Genomic DNA, 17071 nt, shown 5'->3' on the forward strand with positions numbered 1-17071 from the left:
ATTGTGACAATTGCATCAGATTTTATCTTGGCCTGACTGGCAGCAACTTCAAGATATCATAAGTACAAGGATGCTTTTAGACTAAAAACATTTAAGTACATCTGCAACTGCCACTCACATGGCTCAATATAGATACAGCATTTCAAACACTAAAGATAATCTACAAACAAAATATACAACTAACTTATGGAGGAAAATGGGTATCTTAAAATAACTAGAAATATACATTCACACCTTCAATTCATCTCAGCAAATTCTAAATGAGCAACTACAGCTGGCTAACAAACAATCCTGAAAATGTTCATTGCACTTTTCACACAAATTAAACATGATTGGTCTGTGTTAGGACTCTGAACAAGGGTATCCTTATTCCACTAGCTGCCCAACTTAACATCCATTGAAGAATATTGTCAGGGACCAAAATCAAAACACATGCCATTGCTTCTCGAGAGTAGCCTGATAAATCTTCTTGTTAATTTCTCCTATGACATGCTACAATTAGAGTTCCTCACTTGTAAGAAGTGCACTTTTCTGGACAAAGCATTTTTCTGTTATTTAGATTTGTAACGTCCACACATTCTTTACTTAACATACAGTAGATGAGATGTTTCCTTGTTGAGAAATGAGTGATATCGTTGGTCAGTGGATAGACTTTTCACTGTAAGCAAAATCATTACATGTGAAGTACTTGTCAAAGGCTGCAACTGATGAAAAGTACTGTGAAGTGTGTGCACAACACAGTGAATTGTTTAGAATAAGTGCATTGTCTATAATTCTTAACTCTTCGTGTGTCATGCTGAAAATGCTTAAGGACCAAAGAAAGCCTAAATGATACCGACAAAACAAATCGAGGGTATGTAAGTATTTCATTTTATATTTTATCAAATACATGTATATTAGCACATTGTTGCAATTACTTAAAACAAAGTAAGTAAATAAAATAAAACCTGTAGACAGACATAATAGCTTGAGACTGGTAATGGCATTTAAATAAATACTTTTAGATGTACTCATGGTTGGTTGCATTCTTAATCAACATTTGTTCACAGCTGTTGAGTTCAGAAAGATCCAGAATGGATAAAAGACCATTAAAATTATATGCTAAGCTGACAACAGCCAATGATCCAACATTACATATTTATAAAAGCATTTCAACCCTCAGAGAAATTTTGAAGTGAAATTATCTATAAAACGTGATAAACTGAACTGTACATTTAACTATGTGGGCCCGAATAGTATGGAAACAAATGTGTACCCAGTAACTCAGATCCATAAGGGAATGCATCACATATCCTGTGACTATCTACATACTGCAAAAAATAATGGTGTACAGGCATTTTTCCATATTATAAAAAGTTTTTACATCTATTTATCATGTTTTATGTTATTTAATTACAGGAAAATTGAAAATAACTCTGTGGGCAGCTACTGACAGGTTATGTATACAGAGTTGCATGCTGAACTGATTACAAAAAATGCAATATTAAATACTTTTTATTGTATGCAGGCCTGCAAGGGACTGCAAGTGCTTTATGTGGATCAACTCAGTTTCATATAAGCATCATTTCATTATACTGGAAGAAAAAAACATCGGGACAGTGGAAGTTTTATAAAACTAAACAAAACAAACCGGGACCAGAAATGAGAAAAATCAGTAAAAAGTAGTAAATAGTGTTATGATGATGAAACTTTCCAAAATATTACTAATGTTAACAGTTTAATTCCATTACTCACAGACATTCTTGAATTCATTCACAAATTACTGTAACTATTGTCACTGATAAGCTTATTAAGCAAACGACTTCATTGACATGAATGTTCATAAATATCCTGAAGCTTATTAGCAAGAAAAACAGATATAAAAGACTGAAGGTGACACTGTCAAAAGGGTGCAACAGTAAAGAACTGACTTATTTGTAACTACAGATTCTTTAATTTTTTGTATTTTCATTAAATACGCCACCAGCTTGTTCCCCTATCCAGGCGTTTTGCTATTTCATACTTCAAATATCTGTATCTGTGATTACAAACATATCAATTCTTTACCATTGGATCGTTTTGACAACTTCACTTTCAGTTCTTTATATCCATTTTTCCCATGGATAATAAGTTTCAGGGCTACTCAAAATTCATGCAGGTTCAATATCCGTGCCAACATAGTTGAGGGCAAAAGCTAGTGGATATTAAGAGAAGAATTGGAATGCCCAAGCCTTCAGAAATAAGAGTAAATTATTTACAGACAGACACCTTAGTATACAAAGAAGAAGGACAGTGACTTGGATCATTTTAAATTATAGTTGCCAGGAATGGACTTTGTAGAAACAGGAAAAAATATACAGAAGCATTAGGAATGTGAAGTTGCAGAAAATCAGCTACAACATCCTGGGCCGGAAGAAGATAATTTTCCCATTTGGTTGCAGTTGCTGCTCACTGTTAACCCATTGTGATACAGATTTTCTGGACACACAACTTGGTATTTTTTCAGGCTTTTCACTTTAAATATGTTTTTAGTGACACTTTTACATTTAATTACGTCTCTAATAGTTTTACGTCTCTATATCAGGCTGATTTTCTTTCAGCCCAAGATGTTCATAAACACTGCCCGGCTAAGAAATTGAAATTCGCAGAAATAAAAGAAATGCCATGGGTTCAGACGGTATGTGATGTTACTTTAGTGATTACAAAATTGAGTCAGATTTACAAAGAACTTGGCAGTATGATCTCACTTATCAATATGACATGCACCCAATTGCCCTTCTTGCATACACTTGTTGGTTTGGGAGGGTGTCATAAGGCCACTAGATTCCTTCCTCGGGCAAGCTGGCCTCAAACTGTTGTAATGGTACACAATATTCTGGATACTGACACTGGGGCAGAGTTTATGTCCAAGCTCGTGCCACATATGCTCTGCAGGGAACATATCTAAGGATTTTGCTGACTATGGGAGCAGCTAATACCATGCATACAATTGATACATACACATGCCACTATGTGGATGAGCACTGTTGTGTTGGAAATAACATCACGATACTGTCATACAAGATGTAACACGAGGATTATCGACATCTGAAAGATTGTTGTTCCGTCACAGTTCTCTCAATCACTATCAACTGCAACCTACATTCATAACCATTTGCTGGCCATACTGTGCCTTTCCAAAACACTGGAAGAACGGAATGTCCCCCAAGCTGCCGCCACACGTGCTGACAGTGGTCATCGGGGATAGTGCAGAACCGTGATTCAACACTGAACACAATGTGACACCTCTCATCAGTAGTCTACCCGATGGTGCTCACACCTCTTGTATACCCTCCACCATCAACACTAGTGGCCTTTCTACTTTCTCTGAGAATCGCTGCTCTAATTGTGTACATGCCCGCTAATAGTTTGTACTTGTACAAAGTTACACTGTTATGGGTGCTTTATTTCCTTTTTCCAGACACTGCATATGAGGTGTGATCAAAAAGTTACAGGAATTTAATTCTGTCGGCTGTATACATTTTTGTTCTTTTCATATTAGTACACGTGTTCCTGATGTACCGTACATATATTTACATCTATTTTCAGTATTTAGTTCATTGTTGACAGTGGAAAAGGAGGTCTTTGTTTTTGAGTGCTCAGAGAATTTTTACTTTCGAAAAAGATGGATCAAAGATTCTCCATTAAATTTTGTTTAAAAATGGAACAAAGTGCAGTATCACATTGGAAACATCGAGTGTGGCTTTTGGCGACTCTACTACGAGTACAAGACTTTACAAGTGGTACAAATGTTTCAAAGATGGTTGAGAAGATGTTGAAAATGACTACTGCAATTACTGACGACAATGTGGTAGGAGCGAAGTAAATTGTGGTAACCACGACCAACAGCAGGAATGGCTGGGGCTGCGGATCGGAGCCACCAGGCAGGGAAGACGCCAGCGGTGGAGCACGCACCACAAGGTAAACACAGGACAAGTCGGACGACAGACCAATGACACCTGACAACAACCAACCGCTACCAACTATAGGCGACACAAGGAGGAAGAGATAAACAACAGAGGCTTGTGGACACCAAACACCAAACGTAAATCCACTCGGAACCAGAGCCAGGCTATTGTCAACAACGAGCAACGACCAGAATGCAATACCACCAAGATAGAAACAAAACCCAGAGCGAGTACCAGACTGGCTGGACTAGGGCAGAGCGGGTCCCTATTACGAAACCGGAGAGAGCGGCTATTGGCTACTGTCTGCACGTGGCTTTCACTGTGACATAGATTAAGGCTTTCAGAATGAAAATGAGGAGAGATTTAATTAGGTGAAAAATGAATTAGTTACTTACATTATATCCTTTATTTCTCATCAACTGAGTTTGCACATGTTCCCCATGTGCTAAATATAATGCATAAATATGAATTATGTTCACTGGAAGCTCAGATGTAACTAAAGAAGATCTACGTAGTTAGTGTGTGTGTGTGTGTGTGTGTGTGTATGTGTGTGTGTGAAGTTTGATTTCAACTTGCAATGGTACAGAATATAAAATACAATGGCCAGGTTGCCCTCCCTTACCACACAGACATAGGACACTCATTTACAGAAGGAAATGGCTTTCACTCAAATCATTTTTCAATGTCGGCCACTGTGGAAGACATGTTCTACAACAAACACATTGTTAATGATATGCAGAAAAACCTGCATATTCATTCCAGTGGCAGGAAAATGTATCTCCTGGAGCAGATAGATATACATTTATAAATGAAAAATAACAAAATGTATACCACCTGAAAAAGAAAGGTTTACCAGTCACACCTGATTCTACTGACTCTTTTAGACCTGTTGTAAAGTTACAGAATTTTTAATACTGCAGTTTACCACAATAGCATTGTCTGTGTTTTCACGTCGGCTAAAGATCTTATTCTTTCCCAAACCCACAACGCCTCTCAACTCTCAACTGCTTCAATCCTGTATATGAACATGAGGAATTAGAGCACAGCAGAAAGGCCTTTTGAAGTACATTACTTGACACACATTTCCTCAGACAGGTCCGATAATAATTTAAGTTAAATAGTGACAACAGTTGGAGACTGTGGCTGAAATTCACTACATTCTAGTTCAATCCCAAGGGAACATGTACGCCAGGTTAGTGCTGTTTCTTCTAAATACACGAGCTACAACAAAAAACTTTGTCGATGACTAATATTCAGTGTTTTATCAAGAATGAAAACACATGATACGTGAAGGATAGAAAATACTGCGAAGCTACTCACACCACGCGCATTAAATCACCTCCTACTCCTCCTTTCACAAGGTACACTTCAGGAGACAAGCACACATTTACGCAACATAGGCTTTCACAGCGACTGTTCACAGTAGTCAAAACTTCTGAACTGGCTTGTGGGAGGACGGCACAGTCGATGAATAAAATTATTTCTGACATTTCATCTCCGACTGAGGTAGACATCTTAGGATTGGTTGGTTTTTGGGGGTTAAAGATACCAGACTGCTACGGTCATTGGTCCCTTTTTCTAATACTAAAAACACCCACAGAGAATAAGAACAATCAACAAACGAGAGTACAGATGACACAGAACGAGAGAAACTGAGACAAAGACCAGACAAGACGAACTAAAATCACACGGAGAGTGACGGTGGGTTGCCGACCATAGAAACAGAAAAGGAAAAGCCAACCACCGAGAAACACATTAAAAAAAGCACACTAAAATCGTAGCCCATAGGCCAGAATCAACACAAAAACACACACAAAAACACACACATTTACATTAAGCGATAAAATCCCCCTGCCCGAATAAAATGCAAAACTAAGTCTGCTATGGAACAGTCATAAGTTAAAAGCGCAGAGAGCATTTCAGCCATTGCAAAAGTCTGCCTGAGCACAGTTAAAAGGGCGCACTCCCACAGAATATGGACCACTGTCAAGGAAGCCCCACAACGACAAAGAGGTGGATCCTCACGACACAGGAAATAACTATGCATCAGTCAGGTGTGCCCAATGCGGAGACGACAAAGGATGACTGAGTCCCTGCGGTGGCTCACATGGATGACCACCACACAGTCATCGTCTCCTTGTTATGACGGAGTTTGTTTGGCATGGGCAGGTTGCGCCAATCACTGTCCCCTAAATCTAAGACTTTTTGGCGTAATAGTGCCCGCAAATCAGTCTCCGGGAGGCTAATCTCCAGAGATGCTTTACTGGTGGCCTCTTTCGCCAGGCAGTCAACAGTTTCATTGCAAGCTATCTCAACATAGCCTGGGTTCCAAACAAAGACAACAGATCCGCCGCAACGGGCAAGATTATGCAGGGACAACTGGATAGCCATCACCAGACGAGAATGAGGGAAACACTGGTCGAGAGCTGGTAAACCGCTCAGGTAATTGCCACAGATAATGAAGGACTCACCTGAGCAGGAGCGGAGATACTCTAGAGCTCGAAAGATGGTGACCACGTCAGCAGTGTAAAAGCTGCAGCCAGCCGGTAACGAAAGATGTTCACAATGGTCCCCTAGAGTTAGGGCATAACCGACACGACCAGCAACCATCGAACCGACAGTGAGGACAATGCCAGAGCCGTGATACGTGGCTAAGATGGAATAAAAGTGGTGGCGCAAGACCTCCGGAGGGACTGAGTCCTTCGGGCACTGTGCCAATTACAGCCGAAGGCAAGGGCGAGGCACACACCAAGGCAGCATACACTATGTGGTATAATTAGTACACAGGCACAATCATTACATTTCATCCATTACCTGATGTGAAGTATTTCTGAGGAAACCTGCAGAAAGCTCCTCCCTCAATGGCATCACTTTGTTGGTATAATTAGTACACAGACACAATCATTACATTTCTTTTATGGAGTTTGTTTGTTGGAATGGTTACTACAAAGCCAAAATCATTGCATTTCATTCATTACCCTATGTATGGTTACTACAATCATTACATTTCATCCATTACCTGATGTGACATATTTCTGAGGGAAGCTACATAAAGCTCCTCCCTCATTTCGTTTGTTTATTGGTATGGTTCCTACAAACCCAGAATCATGGAATTTCATCTATCACCCTATGTGAAATATTTCTGAGAAAAGCTACAGAAAGGTCCTCCCTCATTTGCGTTTGTTTTTTGGTATGGTTACTACAAAGCCAGAATCATCGCATTTCATCTATAACCCTATGTGATGTATTTCAGAGAGAACGTGCAGAATGCTCCTCCCTCACTTTCATCTGATCGTTGGTATGATTAGTACACTACCCTACATGAAGTATTTCTAAGAGAAGGTGCAGAAAGCTCCTCCATCACTTTCATCTGATTGTTGGTATGATTAGTACACAGACACAATCATTACATTTCATCCATTACCTGATGTGAATTATTTCTGAGGGAAGCTGCAGAAAGCTAATCCCTCAATTGAATCCCATTGTTGGTATGATTAGTACAGAGACAAAATCATTACATTTCTTCTATGGACTTTGTTTGTTGGTATGGTTACTACAAAGCCAGAATCATCGCATTTCATCTATTACCCTATGTGAAGTATTACTGAGGAGAGCTACAGAAAGCTCCTCCCACATTTGCATTTGTTTGTTGGTATGGTTACCACAAAACCAGAATCATTGCATTTCAGCTATTACCCTATGTAATGTATTTCATGGAAAAGCTGCAGAAAGCTCTTCCCTCACTTGCATCTGTTTATGGTATGATTAGTACACAGACACAAACAGTACATTTAATCCATTACCAGATGTGAAGTATTTCTGAGGGAAGCTGCAGAAAGCTCTTCCCTCACTTACATCTGTTTGTTGTTATTATTAGTACACAGACACAATCACTGCATTTCATCCATTACCTGATGTGAGGTATTTCTGAGGGGGGCTACAGGAAGCTCCTACCTCAGTTGTGTTTGTTTGTTGGTATTATTACTACAAATCCAGGATCATCGCATTTCATCTATTACCCGTTGTGATGTATTTCTGAGAAAAGCTACAGAAGGCTCAAGCGTCACTTGCGTTTGTTTGTTGGTATGGTTACTACAAAGCCAGAATCATTGCATATCATCCATTACCCTATGTGATGTATTTCAGCCGATGAAAGCTCCTTAATCACTTGCCTCTGTTTGTTGGAATGATTAGTACACAGCCACAATCAGTACATTTCACCCATTGCCTGATGTGAAATATTTCAAAGGGAAGCTACAGAAAGCTCCTCCATGATTTGCGTTTGTTTGTTGGTGGGGTTACTACGATGCCAGAATCAACGCATTTCATCTATTACCCTATGTGATTTATTTCTGAGAATAGCTAGAGAAAGCTCCTGCATTATATGCGTTTGTTTGTTGCTATGGTTACTACAAAGCCAGAATCATTGCATTTCAACCATTGCGATATGTGGTGTATTTCAGCGAGAAGCAGCAGAAAGCTCCTCCCTCACTTGCATCTGTTTGTTGGTATTCTTACTACAAAACTAGAATCATTGCATTTCATTTATTACTCTATGTGATGTATTTCAGGGAGGAGTAGCAGAAAGCTCTTCCCTCACTTGCATCTGTTTGTTGCTATTATTAGTACACATACACAAACATTAAATTTCATTTACTAGATGATGTGAAGTATTTCTCAGGGATGCTCTGGAAGCAGCTCCCTTATTTGCATTTGTTTTTTGGTATGGTTACTACAAAGCCAGAATCATACCATTTCATTTATTACCCAATGTGATGTATTTCAGAGAGAAGTTGCAGAAAGCTCCTCCTTCACTTGCATCTGTTTGTTGTATGATTAGTACACAGATACAAACAATACATTTCATTTATTACACGATGTGAATTATTTCTGAGGGATGCTACAGAAAGCTCCTCCCTAATTTGCATTAGTTTGTTGGTATGGTTACTACAAAGCCAGAATCATCGCACTTCATTTATTACCCTATGTGAAGTATTTCTGAGAATAGCTACAGAAAGCTCCTCCCTCATTTGCATTTGTTTGTTGCTATGGTTACTACAAAGCCAGAATCATCGCATTTCATCTATTACACTATCTGAGGTATTTCAGAGAGGAGCAGCAGAAATTTCCTCCCTCACTTGCTCTGTACGTTGGTATGATTAGTACACAGGCACAATCATTACATTTCATCCATTACCTGATGTGAAGTATTTCTGAGGGAAGGTACAGAAAGCTCCCCCCTCATTTGCATTTGTTTGTTGGTATGGTTACTGTGAAGCCAGAAACATTGTGTTTCATCCATTATCCTATGTGGTGTATCTCAGAGAGAAGCTGCAGAAAGCTCGTCCCTCACTTGCAACTGTTTGTTGTTGTGATTAGTACACAGACACAATCATTACACTTCATCCATTACTTGATGTGAAATATATCTGAGGGAAGCTACAGAAAGCACCTCCCTCATTTGCGTTTGTTTTTGGTATGATTACTACAAAGCCAGAAACATCGCATTTCGTCCATTACCCCATGTGATGTATATCAGAGAGAAGCTGCAGTATGCTCTTTCCTCACTTGCATCTGTTTATGGCAATATTACTACACAGACACAATCATTACATTACATCCATTACCGGATGTGAAGTATTTCTGGGGGAAGCTAAAAAAGCTCCTCCGTCATTTGCGTTTGTTTGTTGGTGGGGTTACTACAAAGCCAGAATCATCGTATTTCATCTATTACCCTATGTCATGTATTTCAGAGGAAAGCTCCTGAAAGCTCCTTTCTCACTTGCAACACTTCGTTGGAATGATTACTACAGAAAGCACGTCCCTCATTTGCGTTTGATTGTTAGTATGGTTACTACAAAGCTAGAATCATTGCATTTCACCTATTTTCAGAGAAAAGCTGTAGAATCCTTGTCCCTCACTTGCACCTGTTTGTTGTTATGATTAGTAAACAGAACAATCATTACATTTCATCCATTACCTGATGTGAAATATTTCTGAGGGAAGCTACAGAAAGCTCCACCCTCATCTGCGTTTGTTTGTTGGTATGGTTACTACAAAGCCAGAACCATCACATTTCATCTATTACCCAATGTGAAGTATTTCTGAAAAAAACTGCAGAAAACTCCTCCCTCATTTGTGTTTCTTTGTTGGTATGGTTACTACAAAGCCAGAATCATTGCATTTCATCCATTACCCAATGTGATGTATTTCAGAGAGGAGCTGCAGAAAGCTCCTCCCTCACTTGCATCTGTTTATGGTATTCTTACTACAAAACCAGAATCACCGCATTTCATTTATTACTCTATGTGATGTATTTTAGAGAGATGTTGCAGTAAGCTCCTCCTTCACTTGCATCATTTTGTTGTATGATTAGTACACAGACACAAACATTACATTTCATTCATTACATGGTGTGAAGTATTTCTGAGGGATGCTACAGAGAGCTCCTCCCTAATTTGCAATTGTTTGTTGGTATGGTTACTACGAAGCCAGAATCATTGCATTTCATCTATTACCCTATGTGAAGTATTTCTGAGAATACACAAACATTAAATTTCATTTACTAGATGATGTGAAGTATTTCTCAGGTATGCTCTGAAAGCAGCTCCCTAATTTGCATTTGTTTGTTGGTATAGTTACTACAAAGCCAGAATCATTCCATTTCATTTATTACCCAATGTGATGTATTCCAGAGAGAAGTTGCAGAAAGCTCCTCCTTCACTTGCATCATTTTGTTGTATGATTAGTACACAGACACAAACATTACATTTCATTTATTACATGAAGTGAAGTATTTCTGAGGGATGCTACTGAAAGCTCCTCCCTAATTTGCATTTGTTTGTTGGTATGGTTACTACGAAGCCAGAATCATCGCATTTCATCAATTACCCTATGTGAAGTATTTCTGAGTATAGCTACAGAGAGCTCCTCCGTCATTTGCATTTGTTTGTTGCTAGGCTACTACAAAGCCAGAATCATCGCATTTTACCTATTACCCTATGTGAGGTATTCCAGAGAGGAGCAGCAGAAAGCTCCTCCCTCACTTGCTCTGTATGTTGGTATGATTAGTACTAAGACACAATCATTACATTTCATCCATTACCTGATGTGAAGTATTTCTGAGGGAAGCTACAGAAAGCTCCTCCCTCATTTGCGTTTGTTTGTTGGAATGGTTACTACGAAGCCAGAATCATTGCATTTCATCCATTACCCTATGTAATGTAATTCAGAGAGATCATGCAGAAAGCTCCTCCCTCACTTGCATCTATTTGTTGGAATGATTAATACACAGACACAAACATCACATTTCGACCATTACCTGATGTGAAGTATTTCTCAGGGAAGCTACAGAAAGCTCCTCACTCCTTTGCGATTGTTTGTAGGTATGGTTACTACAATGCCAGAATCATCGCATTTCATCTATTACCTAATGTGATGTATTTCAGAAAGAAGCTGCAGAAAGGTCCTCCCTCACTTGCATCTGTTTGTTGGAATGATTAGTACACGGACACAATCATTACATTTCATCCATTACCTGATGTGAAGTATTTCTGAGTGAAGCTACAATAAAATCCTTCCTCAGTTGCGTTTGTTGGTTGGTATGGTTACTACAAAGCCAGAATCATCGCATTTCATTTATTACCCCATGTGATGTATTTAAGAGAAAAGGTGAAGAAATCTCCTCCCTCACTTGCTTCTGTTTATGGTATGATTAGTACACAGACACAAACATTGCATTTCATCCATTACCTGATGTGAAATATTTCTCAGGAAAGCTACAGGAAGCACAACCCTCATTTGCGTTTCTTTGTTGGTATGGTTACTACAATGCCAGAATCATCGCATTTCATCTATTACCTAATGTGATGTATTTCAGAAAGAAGCTGCAGAAAGCTCCTCCCTCACTTGCATTTGTTTTTGGAATGATTAATACAGAGACACAATCATTACATTTCATCCATTACCTGATGTGAATTATTTCTGAGGGAAACTACAGAAAGATCATCCCTCAGATGCGTTTGTTTGTTGGTATGGTTACTGTGAAGCCAGAAACATTGTGTTTCATCCATTATCCTATGTGGTGTATCTCAGAGAGAAGCTGCAGAAAGCTCGTCCCTCACTTGCAGCTGTTTGTTGTTGTGATTAGTACACAGACACAATCATTACACTTCATCCATTACTTGATGTGAAATACATCTGAGGGAAGCTACAGAAAGCACCTCCCTCATTTGCGTTTGTTTTTTGGTATGATTACTACAAAGCCAGAATCATCGCATTTCATCCATTACCCCATGTGATGTATATCAGAGAGAAGCTGCAGTATGCTCTTTCCTCACTTGCATCTGTTTATGGCAATATTAGTACACAGACACAATCATTACATTACATCCATTACCGGATGTGAAGTATTTCTGGGGGAAGCTAAAAAAGCTCCTCCGTCATTTGCGTTTGTTTGTTGGTGGGGTTACTACAAAGCCAGAATCATCGTATTTCATCTATTACCCTATGTCATGTATTTCAGAGGAAAGCTCCTGAAAGCTCCTTTCTCACTTGCAACACTTTGTTGGAATGATTACTACAGAAAGCACCTCCCTCATTTGCGTTTGATTGTTGGTATGGTTACTACAAAGCTAGAATCATTGCATTTCACCTATTTTGAGAGAAAAGCTGTAGAATCCTTGTCTCTCACTTGCACCTGTTTGTTGTTATGATTAGTACACAGAACAATCATTACATTTCATCCATTACCTGATGTGAAATATTTCTGAGGGAAGCTACAGAAAGCTCCACCCTCATCTGCGTTTGTTTGTTGGTATGGTTACTACAAAGCCAGAACCCTCACATTTCATCTATTACCCAATGTGAAGTATTTCTGAAAAAAACTGCAGAAAACTCCTCCCTCATTTGTGTTTCTTTGTTGGTATGGTTACTACAAAGCCAGAATCATTGCATTTCATTTATTATCCTAAGTGAAGTATTTCTGAGGGAAGCAGCACAAAGCTCCTCCCTCACTGGCATCTGTTTGTTGATATGATTAGTACTCAAACACAACCATTACATTTCATCCATTACCTAATGTGAAGTATTTCTGAGGGAAGCTACAGAAAGCTCTTCCCTCATTTACGTTTATTTGTTTGTATGGTTACTACAAAACCAGAATCATCGCTTTTTATCTGTTAACCTATGTGATGTATTTCAGAGAGAAGCTGCAGAAAGCTCCTCCCTCATTTGCATCTGTTTGTTGGTATTCTTACTACAAAACCAGAATCATCACATTTCATTTATTACTCTATGTGATGTATTTCAGAGTGAAGTTTGCAGAAAGCTCTTATCTCACTTGAATCTGTTTGTTGGTATTATTAGTGCACAGACACAAGCATTAAATTTCATTTACAAGATGATGTGAAGTATTTCTCAGATATGCTACAGAAAGCTCTTCCCTAATTTGCATTTGTTTGTTGGTATGGTTACTACGAAGCCAGATTCATCCCATTTCATTTATGACCCTATGTGATGTATTTCAGAGAGAAGCTGCAATAATCTCCTCCCTCGCCTGCATCTGTTTTTGTATGATTAGTACACAGACACATGTATTTCGGAGGAAAGCTGCAGAAAGCTCCTTTCTCACTTGCATCAGTTCGTTGGAATGATTACTACAGAAAGCACCTCCCTCATTTGTGTTTGTTTGTTGGTATGATTAGTACACAGACTCAATCATTACATTTCATTTATTACATGATGTGAAATATTACTAAAGGCTGCTACTGAAAGCTTCTCCCTAATTTTCATTTCTTTGTTTGTATGATCACTACAAAGTTAGAATCATCACATTTCATCTATTACCCTATGCCAAATATTTCTGAGAATAGCTATAGAAAGCTCATCCCTCATTTGCATTTGTTTCTTCGTATGGTTATTACAAATCAAGAATCTTCGAAATTCATTTATTACCCTATGTGATGTATTTCAGAAAAAAACCTGCAGAAAGCTTTTCCCTCACTTGCATCTGTTTATGGTATGATTAGTACACATACACAATCACTGCATTTCATCCATCACCTGATGTTAAGTATTACTGAGGGGGGCTAGCGAGGGCTCTTCCCCCATTTGCGTTTTGTTGTTGGTACGGTTACCACAAAGCCAGAATCATCGCATTTCATCTTTTGCCATGTGTGAAGTATTTCTGAAAAGAGCTACAGAAAGCTCAAGCGTCATTTGCGTTTGTTTGTTGGTATTGTTACTACAAAGTCAGAATCATTGCATTTCATCCATTACCCAATGTGATGTATTTCAGAGAGGAGCTGCAGAAAGCTCCTCCCTCACTTGCATCTGTTTATGGTATTCTTACTACAAAACCAGAATCACCGCATTTCATTTATTACTCTATGTGATGTATTTTAGAGAGAAGTTGCAGTAAGCTCCTCCTTCACTTGCATCATTTTGTTGTATGATTAGTACACACACACAAACATTACATTTCATTCATTACATGGTGTGAAGTATTTCTGAGGGATGCTACAGAAAGCTCCTCCCTAATTTGCAATTGTTTGTTGGTATGGTTACTACGAAGCCAGAATCATCGCATTTTACCTATTACCCTATGTGAGGTATTCCAGAGAGGAGAAGCAGAAAGCTCCTCCCTCACTTGCTCTGTATGTTGGTATGATTAGTACTAAGACACAATCATTACATTTCATCCATTACCTGATGTGAAGTATTTCTGAGGGAAGCTACAGAAAGCTCCTCACTCATATGCCTTTGTTTGTTGGAATGGTTACGACGAAGCCAGAATCATTGCATTTCATCCATTACCCTATGTAATGTAATTCAGAGAGACCATGCAGAAAGCTCCTCCCTCACTTGCATCTGTTTGTTGGAATGACTAATACACAGACACAAACATCACATTTCGACCATTACCTGATTTGAAGTATTTCTCAGGGAGGCTACAGAAAGCTCCTCACTCCTTTGCGATTGTTTGTAGGTATGGTTACTACAATGCCAGAATCATCGCATTTCATCTATTACCTAATGTGATGTATTTCAGAAAGAAGCTGCAGAAAGGTCCTAACTCACTTGCATCTGTTTGTTGGAATGATTAATACACAGACACAATCATCACATTTTGTCCATTACCTGATGTGAAGTATTTCTGAGGGAAGCTGCAGAAAGCTCTTCGCTCATTGCATTTGTTTTTGTTGTTCTGATCAGTACACAGACACAATCATTACATTTCATCCATCACCTGATGTAAAATATTTCTGAGGGAAACTACAGGAAGCACAACCCTCATTTGCGTTTCTTTGTTGGTATGGTTACTACAATGCCAGAATCATCGCATTTCATCTGTAACCTAATGTGATGTATTTCAGAAAGAAGCTGCAGAAAGCTCCTCCCTCACTTGCATCTGTTTTTGGAATGATTAATACAGAGACACAATCATTACATTTCATCCATTACCTGATGTGAATTATTTCTGAGGGAAACTACAGAAAGATCCTCCCTCAGATGCGTTTGTTGGCTCGTATGGTTACTACAAAAGCCAGAATTATCGCATTTCATCTATTACCCCATGTGATGTTTTCAGAGAGAGACTGCAGGAATCTCCTCCCTCACTACCATCTGATTGTTGGTACCATTAGTGCACAGACACAATCATTACATTTCGTCCATTACCTGATGTGAAGTATTTCTGAAGGAAGCTACAGAAAGATCCTCCCTCAATTGCATTTGTTTATTGAAATGTTTACTATAAAGAAAGAATCATCGCATTTCATCTATTACCCTATGTGAAGTATTTCTGAGAATAGCTACAGAAAGCTACTCATTCATTTGTGTTTGTTTTTGGTATGGTTACTACAAAGCCAGATTCATTTCATTTCATCTATTACCCCATGTGATGTATTTCAGAGAAAAGCTGCAGATAACTCACCCCTCATTTGCATCTGTTTGTTGGAATGATTAGTACACAGCCAAAATCATTACATTTCATTTATTACATGATGTGAAGTAATTATGAGGGAAGCTACAGAAAGCTCGCCCCTCATTTGTGTTTGTTGTTTTATGGTTACTACAAACCCAGATTCAAAGCATTTCGTCCATTACCAAATGTGATGTATTTTAGAGAGGAGCTGCAGAATCCTCATCCCTCACTTGCAGGTGTTTGTTGTTATGATTAGTATACAGACACAATCATAACATTTCATCCATTACCTGATGTAAAATATTTCTGAGGGAAGATACAGAAAGCTCCTCCCCCATTTGCGATTGTTTGTTGGTATGTTTAACTCAAAACCAGAATCATTGCATTTCATCTATTACCCTATGTGATGTATTTCAAATAAAAGCTGCAGAAAGCTCTTCCCTCACTTGCATCTGTTTGTTGGAATTATTAATACACAGCCACAATCATCACATTTCGTCCATTACCTGATGTGAAGTATTTCTCAGGTAAGCTACAGAAAGCTTCTCACTCCTTTGCGTTTGTTTGTAGGTATGGTTACTACAATGCCAGAATCATCGCACTTCGTCTATTACCTATTGTGATATATTTCAGAAAGAAGCTGCAGAAAGCTCCTCCCTCACTTGAATCTGTTTGTTGGAATGATTAATACACAGACACAATCATCACATTTCGCCCATTACCTGATGTGAAGCATTTCTGAGGGAAGCTGCAGAAAGCTCTTCGCTCATTGCATTTGTTTGTTGTTCTGATCAGTACACAGACAATATCATTACATTTCATCCATTACCTGATGGGAAGCATTTCTGAGTGAAGCTACAATAAAATCCTCCCTCAGTTGCGTTTGTTGGTTGGTATGGTTACTACAAAGCCAGAATCATCGCATTTCATCTATTACCCTATGTGATGTATTTCAGAGAAAATCTGCAGAAAGCTCATCCCTCATTTGCTTCTGTTTATGGTATGATTAGTACACAGAGACAATCATTGCATTTCATCCATTACCTGATGTGAAATATTTCTGAGGGAAGCTACAGAAAGCACAACCCTCTTTTGCGTTTCTTTGTTGGTATGGTTACTACAAAGCCGGAATCATCGCATTTCATCTATTACCCTATGTGATGTATTTCAGGGAAAATCTGCAGAAAGCTCATCCCTCATTTGCATCTGTTTATGGTAT

This window comes from Schistocerca gregaria, unplaced genomic scaffold (genome assembly GCF_023897955.1).
Source record: "Schistocerca gregaria isolate iqSchGreg1 unplaced genomic scaffold, iqSchGreg1.2 ptg000077l, whole genome shotgun sequence".
Lineage (NCBI taxonomy): Eukaryota > Metazoa > Arthropoda > Insecta > Orthoptera > Acrididae > Schistocerca > Schistocerca gregaria.